The 14,440-nt window shown below is 37.2% G+C and overlaps 1 protein-coding gene across 2 annotated transcripts in view; it reads left to right on the top strand.

Annotated features, from left to right (window-relative positions):
* GRIK2 (glutamate ionotropic receptor kainate type subunit 2) overlaps positions 1-14,440 on the top strand; it is a 565,655-nt gene that overhangs the window by 341,473 nt on the left and 209,742 nt on the right. The window lies entirely within an intron of this gene.

Genomic DNA, 14,440 nt, shown 5'->3' on the forward strand with positions numbered 1-14,440 from the left:
AGTTTAGCCCAGTTTTTAATAATACTTGTGTTGAATACACATTAAACAGATAGGGAGATAAAATATAAATGGATATTATCAGTAGCTAACATACTTGAGATTGCCAGTTCCACTGCTTCCTAATTATGACATATTTTAAAATCTTTAGTTTACACATTTATAAATGTATCTAACTTGATCCTTACAATTCTATAAGGTATATTGCTATCCTATCTACTTATTTTATTTTATTTATTTTTAATAAATCTTTATTGTTTAGATTATTACAGTTGTTCCTCTTTTTTCTCCCCATAGCTCCCCTCCTCCTGGTTCCCACCCCACCCCATACCCAGTCCCCTCTCCCCACTGTCCTCGTCCATAGGTGTAAGATTTTTGTCCAATCTCTTCCTGCACCCCCACACCCTCTTCCCCCCGAGAATTGTCAATCCACTCCCTTTCTATGACCCTGATTCTATTATATTCACCAGTTTATTCTGTTCATCAGATTTTTTATTCACTTGATTTTTAGATTCACTTGTTGGTAGATATGTACTTGTTGTCACTTTGTTGTTCATAATTTTTATCTTTACCTTTTTCTTCTTCTTCCTCTTCTTAAAGGATACCCTTCAGCATTTCATAAAATACTGGCTTGGTGGTGATGAACTCCTTTAGTTTTTTCTTATCTGTGAAGTTCTTTATCTGACCTTCAATTCTAAATGATAGCTTTGCTGGGTAGGGTAATCTTGGTTGTAGGTTCTTGCTATTCATCACTTTGAATGTTTCTTGCCACTCCCTTCTGGCCTACATTGTTTCTGTTGAAAAGTCAGCTGACAGTCGTATGGGTACTCCCTTGTAGGTAACTGACTGTTTTTCTCTTGCTGCTTTTAATATTCTCTCTTTGTCTCTTGCCTTGGCATTTTAATTATGATGTGTCTTGGTGTGGTCCTCTTTGGATTCCTCTTGTTTGGGGTTCTCCGCACTTTCTGGACTTGTATGTCCATTTCTTTCACCAGGTAGGGGAAATTTTCTGTCATTATTTCTTCAAATAGGTTTTCAATATTTTGATCTGTCTCTCTTCTTCTGGCACTCCCATAATTCAGATGTTGGTACGCCTGAAGTTGCCCCAGAGGCTCCTTACACTATCTTCATATTTTTGGATTCTTTTTTCTTTTTGCTTTTCTGGTTGGGTATTTTTTGCTTCTTCATATTTCAAATCTTTGACTTAATTCTTGGGATCCTCTAGTCTGCTGTTGGATCTCTGTATGTTATTTATTTCAGTCAGTGTATGCTTAATTTCTAATTGGTCCTTTTTCATAATCTTGAGGGTCTCATATTTTTCAGAGGTTTCTAGAATATTCTTGCATAATCTTATAACCGTGGTTTTGAACTCTATATCCAGTAGTTTGCTTTCCTCCATTTCTGTCATTTGTGACCTGTTTCTTCGTCTCCACATTTTGGCTGCTTCCCTATGTTGATAGAGTGGCCTTGTGTACTAGGTGTCCTATAGGGCTAATGGTTCAGCCTCCCCAATTACCTCAGGTGGACACTCTTGGTGCACCCCTTTGTGTGCTGTGTGCACAGTCTTGTTGTATTTAGGCCTTGATTGCTGTTGATATAACTGGGAGGATTTGACCCCCAGGCCAATTGGCTGTGAGGACCAGCTATGTCTACAATGGGAGAACTTCTGTGCTGGAGACACCCTTATGGGACTGGACTTGCTTCAGTGGGGCTTTGGTGCTCACCAAGTCTCCCCCTTGAGTGTTGCTTATGGATGTGAAGAGTTACAATCTGGTATGGTCTCAAACTGACCACTGGGTACACTGACTCTTGGATCCCCAAGGAGGTCCAAAATCAGCCACTGCATGAGACCACCCAGCAGGAGCTACAGAGAGATCTGCAGATTCCTCCTCTTTGTTTGGGTTTTGGAAGTGCCCAGATGAGGCCCAGCTGTCAAGCAAGACTTCTGCTGCAGGGTCTTAGGCCTTTTGGAAGCTTTGGAGTTCTCTGACCCACCTGCAGTTTTTAGGTTTTAGGTTGCAAAATGACAGGCCATTCATATGCAAAAGCCTCTGGGCACAGCTTGGGTGGGGTTGTAAATTGGGTGGGGAGGGGTCTCAGGGAATCACCAAGGCAGAGCAAACAGCAATGGTTGCTAGTCAGCCCTTCCCTGGAGAGGTCTCCGGGTCTCTGTGTCCCACAGCCCTGTGCAGGAACAATGATCGCTGCGAGAACCTCTGAGAGAAAGCCACCCTTGCGTTCTGGCCAAATGCTCCCCATATGAGTCTGGGTCCCCAGAGTCTCGCCTGTAACTGGAGTTCAGAGCAATCGGGAGCTTGTATCTCCCTCCACAGTGCACCCAGTTGCCAGCCCATTTCACATGCCTCTGTGTTTTCGCACTTCTGCACCTCTGCACCTCCTACCAGTTTCAATGCATTTTTTTTCTTTCCTCCTAATTGTATAACTTCCACTCAACCAGCTTTCCTGTGGTTCTGGATGATATTTGTTTTGTCTTTTACTTGGAGTTTTGATATGGTTGTAAGAGGCAGCAAGTACAGGTGTTTACCTATGCTGCCATCTTGGTTGTCCCCCCCCATCTACTTATTTTAATACTAGAGGCCTGGTGTACGAATTTGTGCACCATATGCACCGGTAGGGTCTCTTGGCCTGGCCTGCAGGGATCAGGCTGAAACCAGCTCTTCCACATCCCCTGAGGGGTCCCAGATTGTGAGAGGACAGTTCTCAGGTGACACACTTCAGAATTGGGCCCCCTCCTCTCTGGTTCCATGTGTGTCACCTGAGAACCAGAGCTGCCAAGTCACCACAGCTAAGCAGCTCCTGCATTGAGCTTCTGCCCCCTGATGGTCAGTGTACATCATAGCTACCGGTTGGATGGTCAGATTGTTGGACGGTCACTTAGGCTTTTATATGTATAGATGAGGAAAATGACATTAAGAAAGATAATTTCCCATAGTGACTAAAGGTTACATAGCTAAAACTATAAGTCCCATTAGCTTTCCATGACAATTTTACTTTCTCACATTTCTGAGACAAGTTATTATTATGTTTTTTATAGTCAGAAATAAAATATAAATAACTAAGTCCAATAAGAACATGTAAAGTCATAAAGGCTATATTTTAATGGTATGTTTGCATAACTACTGTTTTATTTTTTCAGAAATGTCTGTATTAATTTCTACGTTGTTTTTGAAATCATGCTTAAATTAGATCTTTAGTATAATTTAATTTAAATTTAGTATAATTTAAATTGTTTTGTTTGGGTAAATTTTATATAAAGCCTTAAGTTCTCAATAACTACAGTCATTTGGAATTAGTGTTTACATGAACATTTGAACTCATGAATTCAAATTTGTGTTGTTTATTTTTGGTTTGCATTCTCCTGGATCTCAAATTAGAAAGACTCAGATTGTTAACAACATAAAAATGCATTTTCATGTATCATGTTAAAGAGAGTAAATATAAACAATATAGATTAATACAAGTTTTTAAGTGCAAGATGCTAATTTGAGCTCCAAATATCAAGATGGTTGGATGCATTGGAGACCAGGTGGAAGTGCAAAGAATACTTCTCCTTGATATTGACTCTTCTCTAGATCAATAGCAGTTCCAAATGTAGTACAAAGCATACAAGATTTAACAGGCTCTAAATTATTGAGGCTAGTGCGTTGTTGCTAGAGAGTTCATTAACAATCCCATCAATACAGTGAGGTCCATGGACATTAGTAAGAGCTTCATGGAACATTTTAAAAGAGAATGAGGTATCTCAGTGGACTGATCTTAGTGGGGAAATTTAATTAGGTAAGAATAATTACATTAGTTAAATGAAACTTTTAATTGAAAACCTGTTGGCATTTTTTAACCTGCTTCACAGCTGTCCCTTAATCATTTATATGTAAAAAGTGAAGTTTCTCTACATGGTGTTTAAAAAACATTTAAACATCTTGAGTTTGTATATAAATATTTAAAGGAGTTTAGAAAGTGTGGCAGTAAAAACAAATAGGATTTTCTGCTTGGAAATGGTGCGTTTTAAAGATACATGTAGGAAAGAAAGACAAATATATAGAAAATATTCATGGCCAATACATATAATTCTTGGAAAGAGTGCAAAATAGTTATCTTCTGAAGCTTTCACAGGTACAACTCCATGGACTGAATTCTTACCTTGTAAAGGCTTACACGGAAAGCCTGCTGTTTGTAAAATTATCTTGTTGAGTGTTGTTAGGGAACGGGGCCTCCAGGAAGAGCTCTTGGGAGATGGAAAGCTCAAAATTGTATAATGTAAACATAAAGAACCGATGAAAATTCTTACTGTCAAAATTAGCATTGGCCACATTTTAGAGTATGTTTTGCTAGTTGTTCGAAATAAGTTAACTATTTCTTTTTTGAAGGGGGTAGCTTTTAGCTTAAGTCAGAGAGCATAAGTTTGAAGAGACATAGGCATGTACTCAAATCCACAGAGTCTAAGGAACATCAAACAAATGGATACATGAATTACGCACAGCATTAATCATGGCCCAGGCCCTTTCTTTGCTGAATCCCAGCAACAGTGTCATCCGTTATGTCTCCTGCCCTTGATCTTCAGAGCGTTGCTGAACTTGAATTTTCTTTCTAACTCATCAATTTGACTGTGAGGCTGAACCCATTCTATTATTTCCTTTCTTCTTCTTTTTAAATCTTCCCTTTAAGCTCTTACCCATTTTAGTCCTCTTGGGTACTAGATCCTGTATGGGCAGCTACAAAAATTCTTATTTCTTTAAAAGCGTTTCCATCTTGAAGTTTCTGGAGTCTCCTTTTATTTAACTAATTGGCAACATAGGAATCTCTCTGATTAGTTCAAAACATAAAGTATAGGCATGTCTGTGTTCTGACTGTACAAGAAGATATAAAAGAAGATAAAATATTGGGGTATTACTGAATGACTTTGGGTAGGAGAGAAAAAGAGTTTTACTAGTAATTTTTCTCTGCGGAGTAGCAGGAGGCTGAGGTGGGTTTTTATATGGGTGAGAAATTTAACATTGACAGTTTTTATTGAGTAGGCAGAAATTGCATAGAGTAATAATGCAATGGTTGACCAAAGTAACTTTTGATTTCCATTATTTATTAATTTATATGAAATGTTGATACAAAAGTTTGTTATAAAGCACACAAAGCATAGAGAACTATGGGGGTAAAGATATATAAATTAAGATTACACTTATATTACAAAGGCCAAAATAAGGTCGAAATGAAATGCAAGTTTTCTAGAATACAATTGTAATACAACTTTAAAACCCACTGGGTTCTAACCCATCCTCTTACAAAGAAAGAAATTGAAGACTAGAAAAAATGTGAGTTAGTTTTGTCCAGGTTTACATGGCTAGTATGCAATTATCTGTCCAACAGCAGCTCTTTGTTTTGTAACAAATGCAAGACATTTTACTGTTTTTGTCATTTATTTATTGTTTAATACTAAATGTGTCACCTAATGCTGTGTATTCAGTATTTTCTTTTTGAGCTCTGAATTGTGGTGGTGTGTACATACCACATTTTATAAGAATCAAGTGGTTGTATGATAATTTTCTTCCTGCTCATCTACTTCCTGAACTCGGTCTGCTTTTGAACAGCATGAGGCCTGTTCCTTCATTTAGGCTAACAGTGGGTGTAGAAAGGTTGAAACATTATACTTTTTAAATAGATTCCTTCTTTTGGATAGTATCCATATTGAAGAGATTATTGATCTGGTTGTCATCATCGTCGTCATCGCCGTCGTCATCATCATCATCATCATCATCTAACACCTGCCTATATACCATGTGCCAGGGATTGTGCAAACTGCTTTAAAGTATTATCTCATGCAGTCTGTGCACCCCATGCAGCTGCCAGTAAAGAGCTCCATTTCAGAATAGTACAAAGAGCCAGCAACAGAGAAAGCCTAATGGCAGCTGCAGTGTAACTGGGAGAATTGTCTCTGACAATTGGCTCCCGACTGGGTCTGAGGACATTTCTTCATCAGTCCCTCTGTTCTGTTAGCACCTGCTCTGTGCCGGACAGAGTGCTCAGTGCAGCGTGCCAGCTGAATGAGTGAGCACCAGCTTGCCTTCCATGGTGGCCCTTACTCTTGCTCAGAAGGGAGGTGATCTCCATCGCATTTAAGCTTGTGCTGACTCTACAGGAAGTCCTAGTGGTCAGAATCCACCCCTTTCCCCACCACCCTTTAGATCTGCATTTTCAAATTAAAAAATCAATAGCCAAAATTGTTTTTCTCCTGGAATTGTCTGTTTTTTAAAAGTGATGTTTTCTATATGGGAGTGTTATGAAGATCATCATTTTTAATTTCCAATTAAAAAATGAGGAAACAAGGCAAAGGGGGATTTACATATTTTGATTATTTCTTTTAGATAAAAGATCGAGTCAATGAAAGAGCCAGCATTTGTAAACTTAAATTCCATTTGCTAGTATTAGACTGTTCTCTTTGTGCTATGCACTGAATTCAGATGGGAATTCAGAAATGAGCAAACTCTTAGACATAAGAGTTTCAGAATGGATCTGCCACCTGCCAGCTAGCATTCAGATCTCAAAGGGGACCTGCCTACACTTATTGAATGAAAAGATAAATGTGTTCACAGTACTGTTACTATAAATTCATTTAGAAACAGGACAGAGGCTGTACTCACATTCCTCCCAGGTCTGAATTGCTGGCAGATTTGGTTCACTGTACCTCTGGGAAGTAATATATTCTAACTAAATGGCGAAGTGTTACTGTTATTCAAAACTCCATAATATCTATTTCTTGTACAGTTTAAATGAACTTTTTGGTTAAATTAATCAATTTATTGGGAAAATGTTTTTATATTGTTACTATAGGTAAGACAATGTATGGAATATCAAGTGGGGTATTACAAAGAAAGGTATGGTTATTATCTGAAAATGCTAATGAAGGAAAGATTAAACATGAGAAAGCATAGTTTTATTAAAGCTAGAATGTGCAATGAATAAAGAAGATACAAATCAGTGATGCTTGGTTCGGGATGTTTCTAGAATAAAATGAAATCTATAAGCCATCTTCCCAGAAAAATGCATGATTACATTTTTTCACTTTCGATAGCTGTACTGGAGTAAAACTGACATACTATAACTTCTCAAATTTAAATTGTACACTTTTATAAGTTTGACATACTTATACACCAATGTAGCCATCGTTACAATCAATATATGAACAAAAATCACAACACTTTTAAGAGTGGTTACATTACATGTAAATTATAACATACAACATTGTGGATGTTTGGAGCCCAGGATAAGAGCCCAAATATGCACAAAGTGCTTTAGGAGGATGATATTGTCATATATGGAACTCTATGTATCATAATACAGAAAGTAAATTGAACAGGCAATGTTTCAAGTTCCCCCAGTCAAATTCATTAGGGGCCCCCAAAGCCATGCTCCCTGGGGGATAGGACATTCCAGAATAATTTTGAAAGCTTTTTGCCGAGAGAAGCTTTTAGTATATCTGAGAGATTTTATGTCCCAGTGTCCCCTCCTATGATTGTATGAAATTCAGAATTGCTCATTTCTAATTTTTTCTTCATGCTTACTGCAGATATAAGCTGTTTTATTTTTATAACTCCTAGAACATCTATCTCAGAACCTCACAAAAAAGATGTTTAATGATCAGAAATAGAAATAACATGCGCACTCAACATGTACATAGTTGGTAATTAGTGCTTAGTACCAGAGTCTTCTGTAAATGAAATCTAAGTACATAGAAATATTTTAACTATTCACAGCATCCATTATTATTCCTGTTTTTACATATTAGGAAATGTTCCAATTATACATACAAAATAAAAAAAAAATTGCACAATAGTTATTTGATCATTTGCAACTTTTGAGAGCATCAGATTTCTCCGATTCTTCAATTGTTTAAAAACGTGCAGTGTGCTTTTTCAGAGCATAAAAGAAATGTAAGCATATATCCCTGTTCTTTCAATACTTTAAAGTTTTATCAGACACGAGGTTCCCTGAGATAGATGAAAATAGCACTGGGTGACTAAACCAATTTCTGTGGCAATAGCTCAGCCATAGATATTAGCATTTGTCACTCTTCCACCTGCATCCCAGTGACACACCCCATGTCTAAAAGTAATTAGACGAGGGATAAGATAAACCCACAAATACATTAGCGAGATGGTTAATGCATAATTAAAATGTACGCAAAGGCACTTTTCATGATCTTATAAGCTACCATTTAGAAAGATCACTACAGATTTGCTGAGACGTGTAGGACTGTATTGCACAATTTTAAAGGTTTGAAAAACCAGATTTTGACTGACAGACGTACATTCTTTGTAGGTTAACTAACTTATTTTAGGAAGAAAAATAAAGTTCCAACTCCATTGTAGTCTGAGCTAGGATCTCTGGGGGGTTCCAATTGCTATCGATAGATGCTTGACCCAGCTTTGAAGCATGGGGACCTGCACGGAGCTCTGTCTGTGCCTATCTAATCGTGCTTCCTTCTGGGCTGTATTCCCAGGGTGAACAGATATCCTAGCTTTCCAATAAGTGTGATCTATTTATATATAAATGAGTAATTATCCTTGAAAGAGAGAAAAATAGGACAGATTGTTTTGTCTTCACTGCTGACTTTTTTCTCTGCTTAGCTTTTGTCTTTGTAGTTTAGGATGCGAATGACTACAACTTTATCTCACCCCCCCATATGAATTTTAATAGCCAAACTGTACACATTTTTAATCTTAATTTAATTTGTTAAATTGCAATTATGCTTAACCTTGAAACTTTCTTTAAAGATAGCTATGATCTAGAAAGAAAAAATCTGACTTGGGAACCAAATGAGCTTCTATTTGAATATCAGCTCAGAGACATCCTTCCTCTCTATGGGACCTGGGGACGTAATTGTCTCGTATTCAGCAGAGCCTCTGATAATACGAGCCCTGCTGCCATCATTTCCCCTCCACCATTTCTCACCATTTCAGCGGGAATATGGCTTAGGGAGGCAGTCCATTACAATAGTGCAGATGGTGGTTCTAAGAATTAGGCCTTGCCTGAATCTTGTTTCTAAGTCTTGTTTCTGAGTATTATTTCTTCCAGAGTCTTGTTATGAAAGTTTGGAGGGTAGTTCTAAGAGCTAAACTTGGCTTGACCCTTATTTTCTGAGTCTTGTTTCTCAAGGTGATAATATCTTGAGAGAATTACTTTAACCTTGCCAAGTTTCTAAAACCTATGGTCTTTGTGAGAATGCATGTAAAATAAAATGACATGGTTGTATGATATTGAGGAAGCATGCAATAACTTAATCTTATATAATAAAAGGGTAATATGCAAATTGACCCTAACAGCAGAACAACTGGGAATGACTGGTCACTATGACACACACTGACCACCAGGGGGCAGATGGTCAATGCAGGAGCTGTTCCCTGGTGGTCGGTGCACTCCCACAGGGGGAGCTCTGCTCAGCTACAAGCCAGGCTGATGGCTGCCAGCACAGCGGTGATGGTGGGAGCCTCTCCCGCCTCATCAGCAGCACTAAGGTTGTCCAACTGCAACTTAGGTCTGCTCCCTGATGGTAAATGGACATCCCCCGAGGGCTGCCGGGCTTCCAGAGGGATGTCTGACTGCCAGCTTGGGCCCGATCCCCCGGGGAGCGGGCCTTAGCCAGCAGGTGGACATCCTCCAAGGTGCCCCAGACTGCAAGAAGGTATAGGCCAGGCTGAGGGACCCCCGCCCCCCCCCCTCCGAGTGCACAAATTTTTGTGCACCGGGCCTCTAGTGGTAATATAAAAATGATGACAAAGTAATTAACCTGTATGTCTCCTCTTCTTTTCTCCTATTCTGTTTTACCCCTCTCTTCTTCTTTTTTTTAAAATATATTTTTATTGATTTTTTACAGAGAGGAAGGGAGAGGGATAGAGTTAGAAACATTGATCAGCTGCCTCTTGCACACCCCTTTACTGGGGATGTGCCCGCAACCAAGGTACATGCCCTTGACCGGAATCGAACCTGGGACCCTTCAGTCTGCAGGCTGACGCTCTATCCACTGAGCCAAACCGGTCAGGGCACCCCTTTCTTCTTTTTTTCTATTTTCCATTGAGAGAAGAGTCAGACAGGGATTATAGAGTCAATATAAGAGGGTGAAAGATTTAGCAAGAGCAGCTCAATTAATCTCTATCCTTTAGAGCTGAGAGTAAGAGAGGCCCTTTAAGCCTGATCCTGAAAGATACTCTGCCTTTGGAAAGTCTTCTGAACAGCAACTGTATAGAGGAAATCTATTTCTTTCATGAATTTGTTCCTGGTTAACATTACTAACTTCCTAACTAACCTATTATTGACCCAATACCAGACATTAATGTATTGTGTGTGTGTGTGTGTGAGAATTTATATTTATCAATTCTCCACAATCTGTACCTTTCCTTACTTTGCAGTATATGTTTATGATGTGAATATTTATTGCTTATCAAAAATTATACATACTAGTGCTTACAAGTTCTTATTAATATTTCTTATATTTTGTAACTTCAAAAATCATTTGTATTATGTTGCTTTATTAAATGTAGAGCACTGAGCAAATATCTAGAGCAGCGGTTCTCAACCTGTCGGTTGCAACCCTTTCACAGGGGTCGCCTAAGACCATTGGAAAATACATATATAATTACATATTGTTTTTGTGATTAATCACTATGCTTTAATTATGTTCAATTTGTAACAATGAAATTGGGGTCACCACAACATGAGGAACTGTATTAAACGGTTGCGGCATTACGAAGGTTGAGAACCACTGATCTAGAGGAAGGATGTGAACTCTGGATAGACTGGATTCAAATCCAGATTCCCCTATATGATATGATCTTAGGCCAGTTACTTAAGTGTTCTCTGCCTCGATTTCCTATCAGATACAAATTCAGTGGAATTCCAACTGTACAGTGGTTATGAGAAGTAAAGGAAATGATTTAAGAAGACTGCCTCACACATAGTAAATAATAAACAATGTCAACTAATAATATTACTAATATAAATTTTCAAGCATATGCATTATTGTGAAAATAAGAAAACATTTTAGAAAACACTAGTTTCTTATAACTTTTCATGTTAAGCAAAATAAGCCAGTCCGAGAAAGATAAGTATCACATGATCTCACTCATTTGTGGAATATAATGAACATTATAAACTGATGAACAAAAATAGATACAGAGGCAAAGAAGCATCAAACAGACTGTCAAACTTCAGTGGGAAAGCAGGGTAGGGATTCTGGGTGGGGGTAAGAGATCAACCAAAGGACTTGTATGCATGCATATAAGCATAACCAATGGACACAGAAACAAGGGGGGGTGAGGACTTGTGGGAGGGTGATTGGCCTGAGGGAGGTCAACGGAGGAAAAAGGAGACATATGTAATACTATATGCAATACTTTAAACAATAAAATAAAACTTTTAAAAAAGATGGAAGAATTTGCATATGTATAGTTTTGCAAAGAAGAAAGTAAAGGTAAGTCTGACAGGATATCAAATTTAAATGGAAAGTAAGCCCATATTGTCACATAAAAAACTGGTCTAAAAGTAGGATGAAAAAAATAAGCACCCTAACCTGAAGAAAATACGTAAAAAAACAGTTTCAGAAGTTATAGTTCTTTATCATGAATCAACATATTTTAAACTGGTAATTCGAGAAGTAATTTGATCAATAACTTTTTCACTATTTAAATTTTTTTCTCTAGGATAAACTTATACAATGGTGGCAAAAGTAGGTTTACATTTGTGTGTATGTGAAACAGTTTATTCTTGTATTATTATTTATTAATTATTATGTTATTTTCCATTGAACAACTATAAACATACTTTTGTCCCCCTGTAGATTAATAAATATTGTATTTCTTTTATAAATACACTTAAAATCACAGATCTCAAATAGATTATTAACTAGTGTGTCCTCTGATCTAGACCCTGAAACTATGTCCCCAAATGATTTTCAAACTCTGAATTAGGCAATTTTTTCCCCTACCATTATCAATTTAGATTAGGCAATAAGTCAGTAACTCATGGCAGGATAATAGGAATATCATTGTTTGTGTTCTTTTTATTAACTTGTGGGAACAGATAAAAGTTTCCATCTTGCCAATAATTGTATTGTTTTATAACTTTTTTAAAAAAATATATATTTTATTGATTTTTTACAGAGAGGAAGGGAGAGAGATAGAGAGTTAGAAACATCGATGAGAGAGAAAGATCGATCAGCTGCCTCCTGCACACCCCCTACTGGGGATATGCCCACAACCCAGGTACATGCCCTTGACCGGAATCGAACCTGGGACCTTTCAGTCCGCAGGCCGACGCTCTATCCACTGAGCCAAACCGGTTTCGGCATTTTTATAACTTTTTATCTTTAAAAAATAACTGTAAAATTTTAAGAAAAAAACAAATTCTAGTATTTACTTATTCCAAGATTAATCATAGGTATCATTTTAGTGTATTTTCTTCCCTTTGATTTTTTTTGGTTGTTGTTGTTGCACAATATGCAATATGATAGTTAAGAGCGCCAGCCAAGAGCAGAGAGGTCATTTGAATCTGGTCTCTCTCCACTTCTTTGCTGTGTGACTTTGGTTAATTAACTTCCCTCAACCTTGGTTTGGTCACTTGTAAAATGGAACAGCAGTCATGTCTTTATTTAGTCACTATTGTGAAAATTAAATAAATACCCATGGCAAGTATTATAAAGATGTATGTAATGGTTAGTGGTGGAAATATAGTTGTATATTATCTATTTTTACACTTAGTAAATCACATCTAATTTTCAATCTAATTATTTTTCAAAACATGATTTTTAATGGTTATATAAAATATCATTGTGACATTACTGTTTTATTTTGAACATGCAGCAAGGTTTCCACTTTTATCTGTTAAAAATGAATAATGTAGGTAGCCTTTATTCTTATCTTTGATTTTCTTAGAGTAATTAATGAGTTCAAGAACATAGATTTTTTTAATGCTATATTGTGGTGCATATTGCAAAATGCCCTGTATCTTTCATTTAGTAGTGTCTGAAAGAGTTCTTTTTTCTATTCCTTTTAACAGTGATGTTTTAAAAATTAATTTATTTGACATCAAATGTGTCTTTTATACCTTGTAACTATTTTTATGACCACCTGTGTGGCATATGAAATATATCTTCTGATTGTTAACTCAGGCCAAAGACAAATATCAGTCTAAACCTCAGGCTCCCCATGCATGTTTATCAATCCCACTAGTATAGTTGTCACTATATAGTCCTCAGAGTATGTGAAAACCGTCAGCTGATACCTATAGAATAAAGGTTATGAATCTGAGCTCTATTCCCCAGAGATTTATGAACTATAAAATTGCATTATTATGACGTTCTGTCGTTGCATTGTGCTCCTTAGCTGCCTTCTGTTTTATGTGGAAGAGCTCCTTAGGATCCATTTGCATGAAAGATACCCTGTGTACTCATTTTTGTATTGTATTGTGGAGAGGGCTATAATCTGCAGGGTTCCTATTCATTTTGAAATTCATTTCACAGCTCACTAATTGTGTGAATGAGAAGAGGAAATACGTGCTTTTATTCCCAGGCATGCCAAGCAGATGGCCCAAAGTTCATTGCTACCAGCACTGTTAGTATGGCCCTCTTCTGTAGGTAGTGAGCCTGGCTTAGATCCATTAAACTCAATGTGAGGGTCCACTTCACACAGCATTGACAGTCACTGAGCCTCTGGTTTGTTATGATTTATAAACATTTTATTTTTTATCATCAACTTCTAAAGTGGTCAGTCATTGGAGCAGGTGCAAACACAGTAGAATTCATATTCCTTTTACTTGAGAAGCCAAAATGAACTTTCATTCATATGGAAATTTGGGGAAAAGAAAACAGTGGAGGGGATTAAGCTTAGTTTCTTAAAAAGGGATTAATGCATGTATTGAGATTCAAAACTGTAGCATCATTTCTGAGATTGGACCTTTTGAAAAATGAATTGAAGAAGAGATCAGAGTTTATATTTTTATAACTTAGGTGAATCTCCTACCATATCTTTTTTCTCCCTATGCAAGAAAATTGTTTACTTATTAATCTTTATGTACAATATCTAATCTTTGTAGCCATTCCAAATGTTAACAATTGCATTCAGTGTGTGTGTATGTGTGTGTAGTGAGACAATAAGATGGAGACAGAGGTAGTAACAAACATGAAGTAGTGAATGTCTTCATACATTTCTTTAACAGATATACTAGGACAACATGAAATTGGGTTATCACTTCAGGAAAAAAGATGGTTGTCAAATATTCTAATGGCGCTGATGTAGTAATTTGATCATAATATCTTATTTAAGATAACCAGAGCATGTGAAGATACTGTTTTCTGGGTATCTATTGCTCTCATCCCCTCCTTTTCTTCAATTCCAAGGCAACACCATGGGTTTCACTTGTGTTATTGATTCCATATTTC

Source organism: Myotis nattereri (genome assembly GCF_964212035.1).
Source record: "Myotis nattereri genome assembly, chromosome: 6".
In the NCBI taxonomy this organism is placed as follows: Eukaryota; Metazoa; Chordata; class Mammalia; order Chiroptera; family Vespertilionidae; genus Myotis; species Myotis nattereri.